Source organism: Phascolarctos cinereus, unplaced genomic scaffold (genome assembly GCF_003287225.1).
Source record: "Phascolarctos cinereus isolate Bilbo 61053 unplaced genomic scaffold, phaCin_HiC Scaffold_5;HRSCAF=322, whole genome shotgun sequence".
Taxonomy (NCBI): Eukaryota; Metazoa; Chordata; class Mammalia; order Diprotodontia; family Phascolarctidae; genus Phascolarctos; species Phascolarctos cinereus.
Window position 1 is genome coordinate 409531394 of NW_027555958.1, and position 16597 is coordinate 409547990.

The 16597-nt window shown below is 39.1% G+C and overlaps 1 long non-coding RNA gene across 1 annotated transcript in view; it reads right to left on the reverse strand.

Moving 5' to 3' along the window:
• LOC110206799 (uncharacterized) overlaps nucleotides 1–14723 on the reverse strand; it is a 62079-nt gene extending 47356 nt beyond the window's left edge. Inside the window, exon 1 of the long non-coding RNA XR_002324016.2 lies at nucleotides 13812–14723. This is a non-coding gene — a long non-coding RNA (uncharacterized LOC110206799). The remainder of the gene's footprint in view (nucleotides 1–13811) is intronic.
• Nucleotides 14724–16597: the final 1874 nt, after the last annotated feature.

The following is a 16597-nucleotide window of genomic DNA, read 5'->3' on the forward strand; positions in this document are numbered from 1 at the left end:
TTGCTTCCCGGGTAAGATTCAAACTTTTTTGTCTAACTGTTCCTGGAGCTGTGAACTGGTCTAGCCAGTCTGGAAAGCAATTTGGAACCACGCCCCAAAAGCTATTAAATTGTGTGTGCCTTTTACTCATGATACCACTACTAGATCTTTGCTTAACAAGAGATCAAAGAAAGAAGAAAAGGACTCATAAATACAAAACTATTTGTATCAGCTCTCTTTTTGGAATCTGAATGGTGCTCACCGATTGGAGAATGGCATGAACAATTATGGTACATGAATGTGGCAGAATACTATTTTGCTATAAGAAATGATGAAGGGGATGGTTTCAGAGAAACCTGGGAAGACTTGTATAAACTGATGCAGAGTGAAGAGAGCAGAACTAGGAAAGCAAATTATACAATAACGACATTATTACATAGGCAGCTTTGAATGACTTAGAAAGATTTAGAAACTATGATCACTGCGATGACCAACCATGATTCCAGAGGACTCATTATGAAACATTCTACCCATCTCCTGACAGAGGGATGATGGATTCAGAGTACAGGCTGAGGTATAATTTTTTGGACATGGGTACTGTGAGAATTTGTTGGGTTTAACTGTACACATTTATAACAGGGGGGTTATTTTTCCTTTCTCTTTCAATGGGGAAGATGAGGTAGGAGAAACAGAAAGCGTGTATTTGTTGACTAAAAAAACCTAAAATATAACAATAAAAAAGAACCTTTTGCCTAGCATTCAAGGGCTTCAACCATCTGGGTACCCACTTTATAATACCTGTTAACTTCTCACATTACTCCCTTCTATATTGTGTACTCAAGCCAAACTTGACCACACTCTGCACCTCTCCCTCCCCACTCTCCACATGTATTGAGCTTCACAACTTCTTGTCTTTGTTCAGACTTTGCCCTGTGTTTGAGATGCCTCCATCTTCTCCTGTTGAAACTCTTCCCATTCTTGAAAGCCCAACTGAAGTGCAGCCTTCTCCAAAAACCTTACCGGATCCCTGATCTCCCTCAAACTTTACATAACACATTACTTGTAACCCTCTAAGGTATTTATCTTGCAATATTATGTATATTGTGTCATCTATGTGCAGCTGAAGTCTCAAAGTCCACTAGTATGGGACTCTCTCCTTATTGGTGGAAATCAATGTCCCATAGTTCTGTCAGAATTGGCGAGAGCAGGAGAGATCAGGTCTCCTCAGTTTTCTTCAGATCCACTTCAAGTTGCTGAGACTCTTCAGACTTTGAGCATTTCTGGTTTCTTGCTTTGAGAGAGAAGATGGAAGATGCCAACCCAATTTCAGGTTGCTAAAGGAAAGGACTCTGGGAAGAAGCCAATATGGGAGGAGCTGGCAGACTCCATCATGTCCCTGTCGTCAGCTTGCTACACTAGAGACTTGAGTGACACCAGGACATTTCTTGGATGAGGTGAGTTACCTCACTTGCAAAAGGAAAGTTCCTTCATTCTGTATTGTCTGGTATAGAGTCTCCCAATATGCTTTCTCTGATTTCTGTTTCACTATTGAATTGGATAAATGAGTTTTTCAGTTAGTTGTTATGTGGGTTCATTGTGGAACTGGTACTTGGTGGGAAAGTGAGTCTAGCCCTGGATGTAAAGCTTGGGGTCCTGTATCCCCCCCTCCCCCAAATGAACGACAATCAGAAGTTAATGAACCGGAAAAATCACATCCCCTAGACTAACGTTATTTAAGGGAACAAATAGATATAACTTTAGTCTAGTACCCTCTCTCTCTCTGAGGAGAGCAGAGCAGCCAAGCTTCTACTGGCCCCAACTTCCTTCTCCTTCTGTCAGGAATTAAAATCTCCCTTGGAGAAGAGTAGAGTGGGAGAGGGGAGAGAAGAGGCTACAGATGTCTATTCTACCTCCCTTCACATCATGCAATGATACCCCCATGCTACATGGGGGGGGGGATAGCCTCTCACCAAGCGTGGATCCTAGCCACATATATAGTCTTTTGCTCCTCATGAGCCATAAGTTCCTTAAGGGAAGAGACTGTATCTTATCTAAACTTTGTATATCCCTAGAACCTAGCAGAGTACTTTGTACACAGTAGGTTTTTAAAAAAAATATTTAATTTTTAATTTATGGAATAAAACAAGCACTTCCATAACAGTATAATAAAAAAAGATGATTGCACATGAAGCTGCAACTCTATTACGTACAACTTACTATTCCTTTTAAATATATAAAAAAGTTGCTATGTAAATTTCTTTTCCCTCTTTTTTCTTCCTTCCTCCTCCCTGACCTAGAAATGGCTACCATTAGACACAAATATGTATGTGTGTGTATGTATATATTTATATATACATACGCACAATACACATACATATTTGTATATACATGTACGTATTTATATACATGTACATATTTATATACACACATACAATACATATATATGTAAAATCATTCTATACATACTTTTATTTATCAGTTCTTTCTCTGGATGCAGATAGCATCTTCCTTCATAGGTCCTTTGTAGTTAATTTGGGTATTTATAATAGTCAAAATGACTTATTCACTCAAAGTTGTTCTTAAAACAGTATTTCTGTTACTGTATACAATGTTCTCTTGGGTCTACTCATTTCGCTCTTCATTATTTCATGCAAGTCTATCCATATTTTTTTGTTAGGTAGTTGGGGTTAAGTGACTTGCCCAGGGTCACACAGCTAGTAAGTGTCAAGTGTTTGATCTGAGACCAGATTTGAACTCAGGTTCTCCTGACTCCAGGGCCGGTGGTCTATCCACTGAGCTACCTAGCTGCCCCTATCCATGTTTTTCTAGGACCAATGAGCACATCATTTCTTATGGCCCAGTAGTATTCCATCAAAATCATACCACAGTACGTTTTAAAAAATATTTTTGATGGAGGGAGACTATTGAGAAAAGGGTATTTGCTTTTGGAGAATGTAAAGTCACACAGGAGCCACTTAGTAATTAATAGTTGCATTGCATGAGATGGGATTTAAAATTACAGGTGATGTAAACTTTCCAAAGAGTATAATTTTGCAGAATTCATCTGCTTTGAGGAGGTAATTGAGGGGGCCAAAAACAGAGGTACTTACTTCTCTTTTCATTGGACTTGAGATGTCTGTCACACAGGCTTTTAGATTGGCAATGAAGAATAGAATTGAACAAGCATTAATTGATTTGTTTTCATTTAATATGCTAATATTAGTTAATAATTGCTCCTTTTATCTAATGTTTAAGATATCAATTCATTATCAACAAGAACCATTTCTCAATAGAATGTGAGCTCCTCATTTTTTGTCCTTATAGCCCCAGGACCTAGCAGTGTCTCCAACATAGTATTAAGCATATAAGAAATTTTTGTTGAATTGAACAGAAATTCAATACTCAAAGTATTTTGTACATCAGAGAAAAAAATCAGTAGTCTACAGTTACTATCACCAAAACTAATAATAATATTTCCTTAATATACCAAATACATATTAGTAGTAAGCCACACACAAAGGAAAAGAGGAGGATAAAAGAAGAGATAGGACTGCTTACTGTTGCTGAAGATGGGTGGGATGATAATGAGAGATGACATAGAGAAGATAGAACTACTCAGTCATTATATTGCTTGTTTTCTTTCCTAGAGAGAATAACTTTTTTTTTTTACTGGAATTAACAGAGCAAAAATTGCTAATAGGGAGTTAAAACCCAAGACAGGGAAGGATATAGTAAGATAGCATCAAGTTGTCCTTGATAAGCAGAAATCACCAGGCTAAGATAAACTTCCTCCCAGGGTCCTGAAGAGCTGAGAGATGTGATTGCTGAGCCACTATCAATGGGTGACAAAGAACTGGGAAAGGAAAAATTTTGTACCACTCGTCAAAAAAAAAAAATGAAAGGAAAAGATTGATCCTCTAAACTATGCGTCAGTAAGCTTGGCTGATTCTTGATAAAATTCTGGACCTATTATTGAAGGGTTAATTGGTAACCATGTTTAGATAAGGGGACAGCTCAGGACCTAGAACTCAAGATGCCTTTGAGCAGCAACATTAAATAATGTCGTTAAAGAAGAGGTAATAACATGTATTTTGCTGCGACACACCAAAAACTATGGGACTTTTCCATCTGACTTGTAGCTAAAACCTTTCGTAGGTGTTCTGTCCTCAATCAAACTGATAGCAGGGTCTGTCTTACATTTCTATTTGTATTCGTTGCATTTAGCACAGTGCTTTAAACATAAATACTTCATTCATTCAAACTATTAGTCAAAAAGAGCCAGCTAGATAGGTCAGGAGAATACTGCTGCAATAATTTACCTACATTTTAGCAAAGAACTTGCTGTTCTTCTTCTTTTTTTTTAATGGTTTTTATTTATTTATTTATTTTTGGTGAGGCAATTGGGATTAAGTGACTTGCCCAGAGTAACAACACAGCTAGTGTTAAGTGTCTGAGGCTAGATTTGAACTCAGGTCCTGCTGACCCCAAGGCTGGAGCTCTATCTACTGCACCACCTAGCTGCTTCAGAGCTATGCTATTCTTGAGGACAAGATTAGGCAATGTGGACTAGACAGAATTGTTAAGTGGATTTAGGAATTCAGTAAATGGCTCAACCCAAAGAGCAGAAATGAATGATTTCATGTCGCCTCAGAATGATGTCTCAGGTGGAGTACCCTGGGATATTTCTGCTCAACTTCATCCTGATTACCATTTTAATTAATGATTTGCATAAAGGCATAGATGCCAGGCTTATAGTGAATGATCCCAAATGGAGAGTGCTACTTAACATATATGGTACTATGGAGGCAGGATTTCTGACAACTGCAATAGGCTTAAATGAATAAGCTGGAATTAGACTGAATCTAGGGATGGATAGGGCCTGGACCTGGTTTCATTGACATAGGATCTCCCAGATGAGAAAACTTCCTTTATCACTTCTGGTTAGCATTTTCTTTCCAGCTTAGAGTCTTTGAGATCTGTCTAGAATACTGAGAGGTTAAATAAATTGCCCAGCATCCCAATTCCAGTTATGTGTTAAAGGCAGAATTTGAACTCTGGTCTTTCAGATTGCCAGGCCATGCTTCTAGAATCTATTAAGTGAAATTTAATAGGGATAGATGGAATCTTATATATTATACCTTATTTCAAATCTGGCCTCCGATACTTCCTAGCTGTGTGACCCTTGGCAAATCACTTAACCTGTGTCTGACTCAGTTTCTTTGTCTGTAAAAATGGAGATAATAATAGTATCTATCTCCTATCTACTATTTGTAAAGTGCTTTACAAACCTTAAAGCTCTACATGAAGGCGTGCTATTATTCGTTATCATTATAAATTCAATCCTATTGCCTATTTTATTCCTTTTGATAAATCTCTCTTATCTGGTTTCCCTCTCTATGCAAGCTGAGGCAAAACAACACTTTTCTTTCTCCCAAGTCATTTGAAAGCCCAGAATCCTAAGTAATAACAATAAACTCACCCTTGAAGGTTTACAAAGTGCTTGTGTTTTCCTCATGACAACTCTGTGAGGTAGACAGCCCAAAGAGTATTACCCTACTCTTTACAGATGGAGAAACCGAGGCTCAGAGGGTAAGTGGCTTACTCTAGGTAAGCAGATAATTATCTGGAACCAGTATCTGAACCCCAGTCTGTCCTGACTCCCAAATTCATCCCTTTTTTCCCCATACCACACTGCCTTTGGGTCTGAGAGGTAAGAAACACTTCAGAATAGAGTATCATTATAGTACTATCTGTATGCCTGTAGTTTTTCTTTTTAAATTTTTTTCCAATTATGTGTAAAAATAATTTTAAACATTCATTTTTTAAAAAATTCTGAGTTCCAAATTCTCTCCCTCTCTTTCCCTCCCACCTCATTGAGAAGACAAGCAGTTTGATATAGGTTATACAGCTATATGTGTTATTGTTCAGCTGTTTTCAGTTGTCTCTGACTCTTTGCGACCCCACTTGGAGTGTTCTTGGCAAAGATACTCGAGTGATTTGCCATTTCCTTCTTCAAGTCATTTTACGGTTAACTGAGGTAAATAGGGTTAAGTGACTTGCCCAGGGTCACACAGCTAGAAAGTATCTGAGGCTGGATTTGAACTAAGGAAGACAAATCTTTTTGACTCCAGGCTGGGCAGTCTATCCACTGTGCCACCTAATTGCTATGTGTATGCCCCTTGATAAAATGCTTGGGGTACAGGTCTCATTCTCACATTAAAGATGAACTCTACATCCTTCGAGGGGCATGATACGATCTGTCGCATATTTGAATGAAGTACGTTGACCTATATTAAAAAGGGGGGGATCCACTCTTGTTACAAATTTTCTTCTTTACAAATAAATGCTACAATTGAAGAAATAAAAATTAAATGACCATACCTCCAGTAAATAAATAAATCATGGATCTTAGAAGATTATCAAAACAACTGGATGTTTTAGCCCTTGGTAAATGTATCTATCCATGCAGCTGAAACCCATGTGTATCATAAAAGATGCTTTAAGAAAAAGCATGCTTCTTTTAAGAATAGTTTCCTTGACTTTTAAGAAGAGTCACAGCATTGAAATTGGGATTCAGGAAAAGTCTGGGTTTGATTTCTGCCTCTGAAACTTACTAGTAATGTAATTCTTGCCAAGTGACAAGCCTCTGTTTCTCCATCTATACAATGAAGAAAATAGTAGACATTTATATACCACTTTAAGGTTTGCAAAGCAATTTATATACCACTTTAAGGTTTGCAAAGCAATTTATATACATACACACACATATGTATGTGTGTATATATGTTTTTTTTTCTCATTTGGTTCTCACAACAACCCAGGAAAGTAAATATTCTTATTCTCTCAATTTTTACAAATGAGGAAATGAGGTTCAGAGAGATTTAGTTATTTTCCTATGGCCACACAGAATGGCAGAATGGCCTCAGACACTTACGAACTGTGTGACCCTAGGCAAGTCATTTTATCCTGTTTGCCTCAGTTCCACAAATATAAAATGGGCTGGAGAAGGAAATGGCAAACCACTCCTCCCAAATGGGGTCACAAAGTGTTTGGCATGACTGAAAGCATTCGACAACAATGACAATATTTATAGATATACAAATAGATAGAAAGAGAGGGAGGGAGGGAGGGAAAGCAAGCTTTTTGCCTCTCCTCATTTTGGGGGGCCAGTATGATCCTTTGAATCAGAAAATCACAAGGTTGGAAGTAACCTCAAAGGTCAACTAGTCCAGTGGGAAGCCAAACAGAAACCTGTATAATATCCCAAACAAGTAGTCATTCAGCCTCAACTTGAATCTTTCTGGTAGTGGGAAAAGTCACTAGCACCTGAGATGGCCCAATCTAGTTCTAGACACGTCTGGAAGGTTGAGCTGTAACCCATCTTCTACCCACTGTTGTAGCTGTTTTCTCTAGTGCCAAGCAAAACAAATCTAATTTCTGTGTAGCACGTCAGCCCTTAGGATTCTGGAGTTAGCTATCATGATACACCCCCTCTGTCCCAACTTCTGTCTCCTTTGGGCTAAAACATCCTCAGTCTTTTTATTTGACACATATTTCACCCCTCTCTACCTAGTCCTCTCACTTTCTTGGTTACCCTCTTCTACATACATTACAGTTTGTTAGTCCCTAAAATGTAGCTCTCCAAACAATTTGATACCATGTGAGAAAAGTCACTGAACTGTTCCTACCATCTCATCCGGTAATCCCAATAATGTGCCTAGTCCCCAGAGGCCAATGACAGAAAGAAGGCTATGTTTATACCAAAATCTTCAAAGTTGCATTTTTTATGGTAGTGAAAACCTGGAGACAGATCCAACTGAGTGCCCATCAGTTGGGGAATGGCATTTGAATGTATGTCAAGAAATTGTGAAGATGAGGAATTCAGAGAAACATGGAAGACGTGTATGAGAACCAGAACCACATACACAATGACTACAACAATGTAAATTAAAACATCAACCACTCAGTTAAAAAAAATTAGTAAGTATCTTCTGTGTGTCAAGTACTATACAAACACAAAGGTAAACATCTCTACCCCCAAAGAGCTTGCATTATATTGGAGGAAACAACATGCACACATATATGTATATACACATAAATAAACACAAGGTTATTTAGGAGTTTGGGGGCAGGGAGGAATCAGGAAAGGATTCTTGCAGAGCAGATGGCACTGGATGTAAACATTGAAGGCAGATGAATATTTTCAATGGCAGAGGTGAGGAGTTATAGAGCATTTCAGGCAGTAAAAGACAACTGGATTGAAATTAACTATAGTGAACAACGTCAGTCCCAGAGAGTAGAGGGTGGAGCACACTTTTCTCTCTGTAGAGAGGCAGGAGATTGTAATAGGAGAATGTGACATATGCCATCAGATCTAGTTGTTTTGTCAGTCAGTTTTGCTGAACTCACAAAGGAAGGTTCAAAGGTAGTAGTTGGGGAAGAGGTTGACTGGGAAATGATGGTGGTGGAAGAGGGGAGGAAAGAATAAGCATTAATTAAACACTTACTATATCAGGCAATGTGCTAAGAGCTTTATAAACACTATTTCATTTGATGAGATAAAAGACGAAAGGTCTCAATAAAACTTAAACACAAAATTTAAATGGATACCTAGATACACAGATGCACAAATACAATACATAGATAAATGCGGCTTCCTATACAATAAACTTGCTGTGATCTGACAGTGATAGAGATGGGGAACCTGCGGCTTCAAGGCCACATGTGGCCCTCTAGGTCTTCAAGTGTGGCCCTTCGTCTGAATCCAAACCTCTCAAAACAAATCCTGTTAATAAAAAGATTTGTTCTTAAAACTTGGCCTCAGTCAAAAGGCCACACCCAAGGACCTAGAAAGCCACATATGGCCTCAAGGCCCCAGGTTCCCCACCCTTGTAACCACTATGTTTCTATTAACACAGCATTAAATTGTTTTGGTTGTTTTGACTGTCACATCCCGCTATTCATTCATGATGAGTTTATTATAGGCTGCTAAAGTCTTTATGTCACAGGATTGTGGGATTAAGATCTGGAAGAGAATTTAGAGATCATCTAAACCAGTGTCTTTATTTTATGGCCCAGGAAACCTTCTTCTGCTCCCATATTGAAAAGACATGCCCATAAGAACAGATCATATAGGTAATACATGGGAGAACAGAGAGTCATAGTCAGTCCTTCTGGCTATGAATCCAGACTTTATTCTAACAAGAAATGTAAGGGGAGGGGGAGGAAGAGGGAAGGGATCAGTGAGTGCAGGGGTTTGCTGGTAAATGATTAACAACAGGCTCTCAACCTACAACATCCTTTTAAGTTTAATCTTCATTATTAACATTTTCTCCATCATTTTCCTAAGTCTAAACAATTACAAAAATCAAATGTATCAAGTCCTTATTGTTTATTTCCAATGTGTAAAGCTCGTACTAAAAAAAATTAACATTTGACTCTCAAGACCTAGCTCCAGCATACCAGTGGGTAGCTGGTACTTTGTTCCAGGATGTAGAAATTTAGGAGAAACTAATAGCACTTACAATTCTTTAACCAGATGAAACAACTGAGCTTAGCATCTAGTTAGCAAGAAAAGTAGTTAAAATAGTTAAAACCATCAAACTGCATTTTCTCACTATAGCAGTGGCTAAGTAAGTTCACAACACTGTAACATCATGGTTAGAGCCCAAATGACCTTCAGAGGTCATCTAACATTACCCTTTAATTTTATGATTGAGGAAACTGAGGAATAGGAAGGTAAAGGGATTTGTCCCTGGCCACCCTTTTAGCAGGCACAAAAGGGAGAATTTGAAGAGAGGTCCTCAGTGTCTGCTCCTTCCTAGATCATCCTTACTCTTTCCCTCTCCCCATAGTGGCCTTCCCAGCAGTGGTCTCAAGGTGTTTCTGAGTGTCTATCTTCCACCTACAGGGTAATGTCCCAAGCACTCCCTCCCTTCTCTCTCCACCATCTGAATTTATTTTTAAAGTTGATTTTAATGGTTCATTTTGTACCACTTGCCCTGGATGCAAAAGTTGCTAGCTATGTCTCTGGTTTCATCATACTTTGGCTATTTCATAAGAATTGTTGTCTAGCTTTACATTTACCATCTTGTACTTTTGCAATTGATTTTTTAAACCTCTAAGTATGGTCTTTTACATATACCTCCTTAAATTTGGGCCCTTTATTCTGGGCTATTGAAAGGTTTTTAGAATCTAGCTGTGACCCTCCCTCAATGTCTTCACTCTCCCTCCTAGTTTTGTGCCACATGCTAATTGATGAGCAGACCATCTCTATCTTCATCCAAGTCAATGATAAAGATATTGCCCAGAGCAAGGCTGTGGACAGGTCCCTGAGCCATTGCTCTCAAGGCTTCCTTCCAAGCTGACATCAGTCCATTAGTCACGATAGTTTGTATCAATCACTCAAGTGGTTCTGAATTCACTTACACTGACCATCGTCCAGCCTACATCTTTTCTACAAATATGGCATGAGAAACTTTATCTAATGCTATATTGAAAAAAAGGCATATTCTCTCTCTGGTATTCTCCGGATCTAAAGAAAGAAAGAGAGAGAGAAGGAAAGAAAGAAAAAGGAAGGAAGAAAGGAAGGAAGGAAGGAAGAAGAAGAAAGAAAAAGAAAGAAAGAAAGAAAGAAAGAAAGAAAGAAAGAAAGAAAGAAAGAGAGAGAGAGAAAGAAAGAAGGAAAGAGAGAGAGAGAAAGAAAGAGAAAGAAAGAAAGAAAGAAAGAGAGAGAGAGAGAGAGAGAAAGAGAGAAAGAAAGAAAGAAAGAAAGAAAGAAAGAGAGAAAGAAAGAAAGAAAGAAAGAAAGAAAGAAAGAAAGAAAGAAAGAAAGAAAGAAAGAAAGAAAGGAAAAGAAAGAAAGTGAAAGGAGACTAGTTTGGCATAAACTCTTCTTGAGAAACCCATTTTAGTTCTCTGGGTAAATGCACGGTCCCTATGGTAATAAAAATGAAATGGAAGTGGGCTAAGAAGCCAAATCACAGAATCCGAGAGTAGCAAGGGACTTGTATGGCTAGCTAGTCAAACTCATTAATGAAAGGCATCCCCACTTTAACAAAGACAATAAAGGACCATCTGGCTCAAAGGTTTCCAAAGAGGGGGAAGCAAATCGTCTCTCCAGGCAGAGGATTTACTTTTGTTTGTTTGTTTGTTTGTTTTAACTGGATCTTGGGTCAGCTAAGTAGTTCAGCAGATAGAATTCCAGGCCTGGAGTCAGGAAGACCTGAGTTAAATCTGGCCTTGGACACTTAGTAGCTATGTGACCCTGGGCAAGTCACTTAAGTCTGTTTGTCTCAACAAAAAAAAAAAAAGGAAAGAAAAAAAGAACATAAACTGGATCTTCCTTTCTTATTCAGACTGGAATTACAGCAGCCATCCACTACCAAGAGGCATGACAGTTTTGATTTGCTCCATTTCCATTCTAGGCTTATTCATTCCTCACTCATGGTGGCTCACCATATTGGTACCAGACTTAGTGTAGATATCTTATTGGTTTAGTCCTACTGTAGCTGAGAACTCCCAAGCTCAAATGATCCCCAGCCTCACCTTCCCCTCAGGAATTACAGGCATGCACCACCATTCCCAGCCCCCATTCCCCTTTTGAATAGTTCATTAGGAAGGTTTCCCTTAGTTGGCTTTTCTTTTTTTGCACGTGGTACAGCCCTCGTGCTCCTGATTCTGCTTTCTAGAGCCAAAGATAACAAGTAAAATCCCTTCTCCACATCATATTTGAACAAAGCTACTATGCTCTACTTGAGTTTTCTCCAGATGAAACATGCCCATTTTCTTCAACTGACGCTCACAGTGACATGGATTCGAGGCCCTTCACTATGCTGGCTGCCCTCCTTCACTATGCTGGCTGCCCTCCTTTTGACCCTTTCTAACTTATCAATTTCTCAATTAAACTATGGCACCTAGAACAGAATACAAAACTGCAGATGAGAAGTTTGAATTCTTTTTAGAAGGTCTTTGCCCTTTGTTCTGATCATCCCTTCCTCAGAGGGCCGGTCCTCTACCAAGTACTGATCTCATGAAGGGTGTACATCTCTGGGAGCTATGGGAAGTAAAAGGATAAATAGCTTGGTCTTTCACCTACACGAATGAAACAAGGTGGGAGAAACTCTCAGCCCGCCCCATCCTGTTGCTCTTCTGTGACTTCTGAGATTTATAGTTTGGTCAATCCCCTGGTGCCAACCCTGTCTATTCCCACCCTACTCCATCTCTACCTAAGAGATATGATTGGTTTCATTGGCCCTCTGCCTTTTATAGGACACTTGGGGGAAGCCTGAGCTAAAATGAGAGGAAACCAACCAGAAGTTGATTTAAGCTCATCTTGTATAGTGCTCTATATACTCTGTATTTACTTAAATGTGTACCTGTTGTATCTTCCTCCACCAAGATCTCTGAGAGTAGATACTGTTTCGTTGTTGTCTTTGTATCCCAGATGTCCTAGCTCAGTGCCTGCCTCATATGAGTGCTGTTGAACTGAACTGGACATTGAGAGGCAGTCAGAGTAAGCTGAACGCTAGGCTCCCTGGCAATTGTCCTCAAGTTTGACAAGCTGTGGGATGGGAAGTAGTGATGTACACTGGCTACACACAGGCTGGACTTACCCAGACTGATACAGTGTTCTTGTGAAGGTCAGCCAGACAATCCCGGAATTTGTGGAACACACAGAAAAGAGAAAGATAACAGTAGTCACCAGGGAAAGAAGGAAATGTTTCTGACATTTGGACTTGGAGTGGAGACACCCTGAGCATCCATAGTCTGAGATTAGGGGCCCAATTTTTATAGCACCCCCCCCCCCAATAATAAGGAGGAATGTTCTTTAAACAACCTCTGATAAGAAGTTTTAAGATGGGTGATGACCTGCATTTGGGAGGTGTTTCCTCACTGGGAGTATCTTATACTGATAAAATCACAAGTCCAGCCACACACTTGAAAACAAAAAGAAAGAAGCCTTGAAACATTCACTGCTTGCTAAATATGGGCTCTCTTTGCAGTAAAACTGTGGCATAGTGAGAAATATGTTGGATCTTGATGAAACGTAATATAATGTAAGAACTGGATAGACTCCCACACTGGACATTTGCTATCTATGTAATTATGGCCATTTAATCTCTCTGAACCTCAGTTTCTTCTGTGATCCAGCCAATGAGCATTTATTGAGCATTTCCTCCATACCAGGCATTGTGCTAAGTGCTAGAGGTAGAATGAAAGACCAAAAAAAAACCCAACAAAAACCCAAAAAACCCAATCCCTGCTCTGAAGAAGCTCATGGTCTCATAGGGGAGACAACCTGCGAATAACCCTAGGTACGAAGAAGCTATTTTGTGGTTGCTATTGTTGTTTAGTTCCAGTTGCGTCTGACTCTTTGTGATCCCGTTTGGGGTTTTATTAGCAAAAACGCTGGAATGGTTTATCATTTCCTTCTCCAGCTCATTTTTACAGATGAGGAAACTGAGGCAAAGAGAATTAAGTGACTTGTCCAGGGTCACAGAGCTAATAAGTGTCTGAAGCCAGATTTGAACTCAAGAAAATGAGTCTTCCTGACTCTAGACCTGGCACTCTATCCACTATGCCACCTAGCTGCCCACAAATAAGTTATAGACAGGATAAATACCTAATGTTTTGTAATATAGGTAATAGGGGTATTGTGATACCAGCCTCATGAGGTTGGTGTAATATGATCAAATGAGACCATATTTATCACATACTTTTAAAATCAAATATATATATATGCATATATATAATATGCATATATATATATATATGTCAGCTATGGTAATTATTATTTGAATCACAATTTATGAATTTAATCCCAATCTCACCTTGGAAGGCTTGTGACCCACACTTTACACAGAGGTTCTGGACAACATCCATAGTGGAGCCCAGAAAATTCCTTTGTTTGGCTTCTAGGAAGTTTCAGAGAGTCTCATGACACCAAGGGCCAGGGTACACTTTGGGAAGAAATCCAGGAACAATTAAACATGAATTTCTATGTAGTCCCAATACCATAAGATCAATTTGAAAACACACAGTTGAATCACAAAATTACAGAAGAACAGAGAAAGGAAAATAAAACCGGGACCCTTGAATGAGTAACCATTAGCCCCAAAGATCTAGGTAAATCCCAATAGTCATAGCCCCAGATATGAGGACTCTTCTGGCAAAGGTCCTCATCTTCAGTCACAGTTCAGTGACCACAATTGAAGGAAGGGTCGTCTTCTTTTTCTTCATCTCCACAGATTCCCAGCATTCCTCCTGCTTTTCCCCCAAGCAGCTAGATTTGGAGTTGAAGGAATTGATTTAAATGCTGGCTCTGTCCTTTATAACCTGGGACCTTGGCAAAGTAACTTGATCTTTCCAAGTCTCAGTTTCTTCAGTTGTAAAATGACATTAGATTAAATAAAGTCTAAAGTTCATTTTCTTTTTTGCTTTAAATCTGTAATTTAAGTGGAGTGGTTTGCTATTTCCTTCTCCAGCTCATTTTACAGATGAGGAAACTGAGGTAAATAGGTTTATGTTATATATAGTGTTATACACACAGTGCCACATAGCTGCCCCGTCTCTATCACTTATGGATCACTGAGAACCAGAATGATTTGTGTCTACAGCACAGTCCTTAAGAACAAAAAAGGTTTCAGAGATCAAAATTTATGTTCCTTTGGACTGAGCACTTGAAGGTAAGGGTATGATACCTTATGTGGACAGAGAGAAGGGAAAGAGAGGGGGGGAGGGAGGGGGAGAGAGAGAGAGAGGAGAGAGAGAGAGAGAGAGAGAGAGAGAGAGAGAGAGAGAGAGAGAGAGAGAGAGAGAGAGAGAGAGAGAGAGAGAATGAGAGAGAGAGGGAGAGAGAGCTGTGTTGTCCAACTGGCCAGTTCCAGTTGGGTCCCCAGTGGAGCAGTTTCTCTTTCTACTCACAAAAGTTATTGTTCATTCTTAGTTCTCAAAGAGGACCATGGAATCATGGGGGTGATGCCATGACATGCAAGTGAATTGGATTTAAGTGAGGGAGGGCTGTGCAACATCACCAGCCTCACTTTCTCCTTTGGAGCTATCTGGGTCCAGTAGCAAGATATAGGTCAGGATGACTGGAGATGGCCATGGATGCAATGGGAGACCTTGGCCTTTTTAAACTAAAGTATTTCCCAGGTCTCAGTTTGACTGAGGCAATGCCCATTCAGAGATTAAGGCTAGGTAAGAAATAAGGCAGAGAATGGCCTCTTTACCCAGTTCAAAAAAAAGAATATAAATCAATCTAGAAGGGAAAGACCTTCAGGGTTTCTGGCAAAAAAAAAAAAACAATTGCTATTTACATTCACTCTGAGTCATTCAGGGCTCAAACAATGACTTAGTGGGGCTTGGACTGGGACCCATTGTTGCCCAATCAACGACAGCCAGAGTGATTTAGGTTTAAGATGTGGTCCTTTAAGAAAAAACAGGTTTCAGAGATCAAAATTTACTGAATTGGTATTGCCTCAGTCAAACTGAGACTGTTAAAGACCTTAGCAACAACAACCACTTAGTGATACTAAAATCCAATACAAGTTATCTGCAAGAATGATAACTGAAAGTGACCCATGTATTCTCCTCTCACCACTCTCACAGGATCCCCTGGAAGTACCACCAAGCAAAGTACAAACATCTCATTGATAAAGCTGAGGCGTGTGTAGTGATGATGAGAATGTCAAGACATTGGGAAATCACCAAACACCACGATGAGTTTTCCATTATATTGGATTTTCACTTTGGATGGGACATGGAATTACTTGGATCAGACTCTAGATTTCTACAGTGGACTCAAGTCTAGGATACCTTTGGTGACCATAGGTCTCAGATTTTTTAGGACAATCCAGATTTGGGGAAAAGAAAGTATATTTTAATGAATTCTTGGAAAAGGTATTAATACCCTTATTAATAAAGGTATTAATTAAGATATTAATAATGTAGTAAAATAATCAATATATTAACTAATAATTGCTAGGGGTATTGATAATATTTAATAATTTAAAAGGTATATAATAATAAAGGTATTAATATCCTAATATCAGGACAGGGGTCCTGATTTTTAGTGTGTAAAGTATGGTCACTAATAATGATCTAAATGTTACCTATTATTAAGTATATGTTATAAATAATGTCTTCCTTGATAGAATGCAAAATGCCTTAAGGAATTATTTCATTTTTGTCTTTGTAGACCCTGGCACATAGTATGTGCTTAATAAATGTCTTCTGATTGATTGAAGCATGTCAGTGGCTTCAAGCTATATGAACAATTGATATTAAAAAGATATGAAAAGGATATCTAGGTGGCATAATGGATAGAGCACTGGCCCTGGAGTCAGGAGGACCTGAGTTCAAATCCAGCCTCAGACATCTAATACTTACTAGCTGTGTGACCCTGGACAAGTCACTTAACTCCAGTGCCTAGCCAAAAAAACCAAAAACAAACAAAAAAACCCAAAATATATATCTTTGGGGCAGCTAGGTGGCACAGTGGATAGACCTTTGGCCTTGAAGTCAGGAAGACCTGAATTCAAATAGGGCTTCTGACACTTGACATGTACTAGTTGTGTAACCCTGGACAAGTCACTTAACCTCGATTGCCTCACCA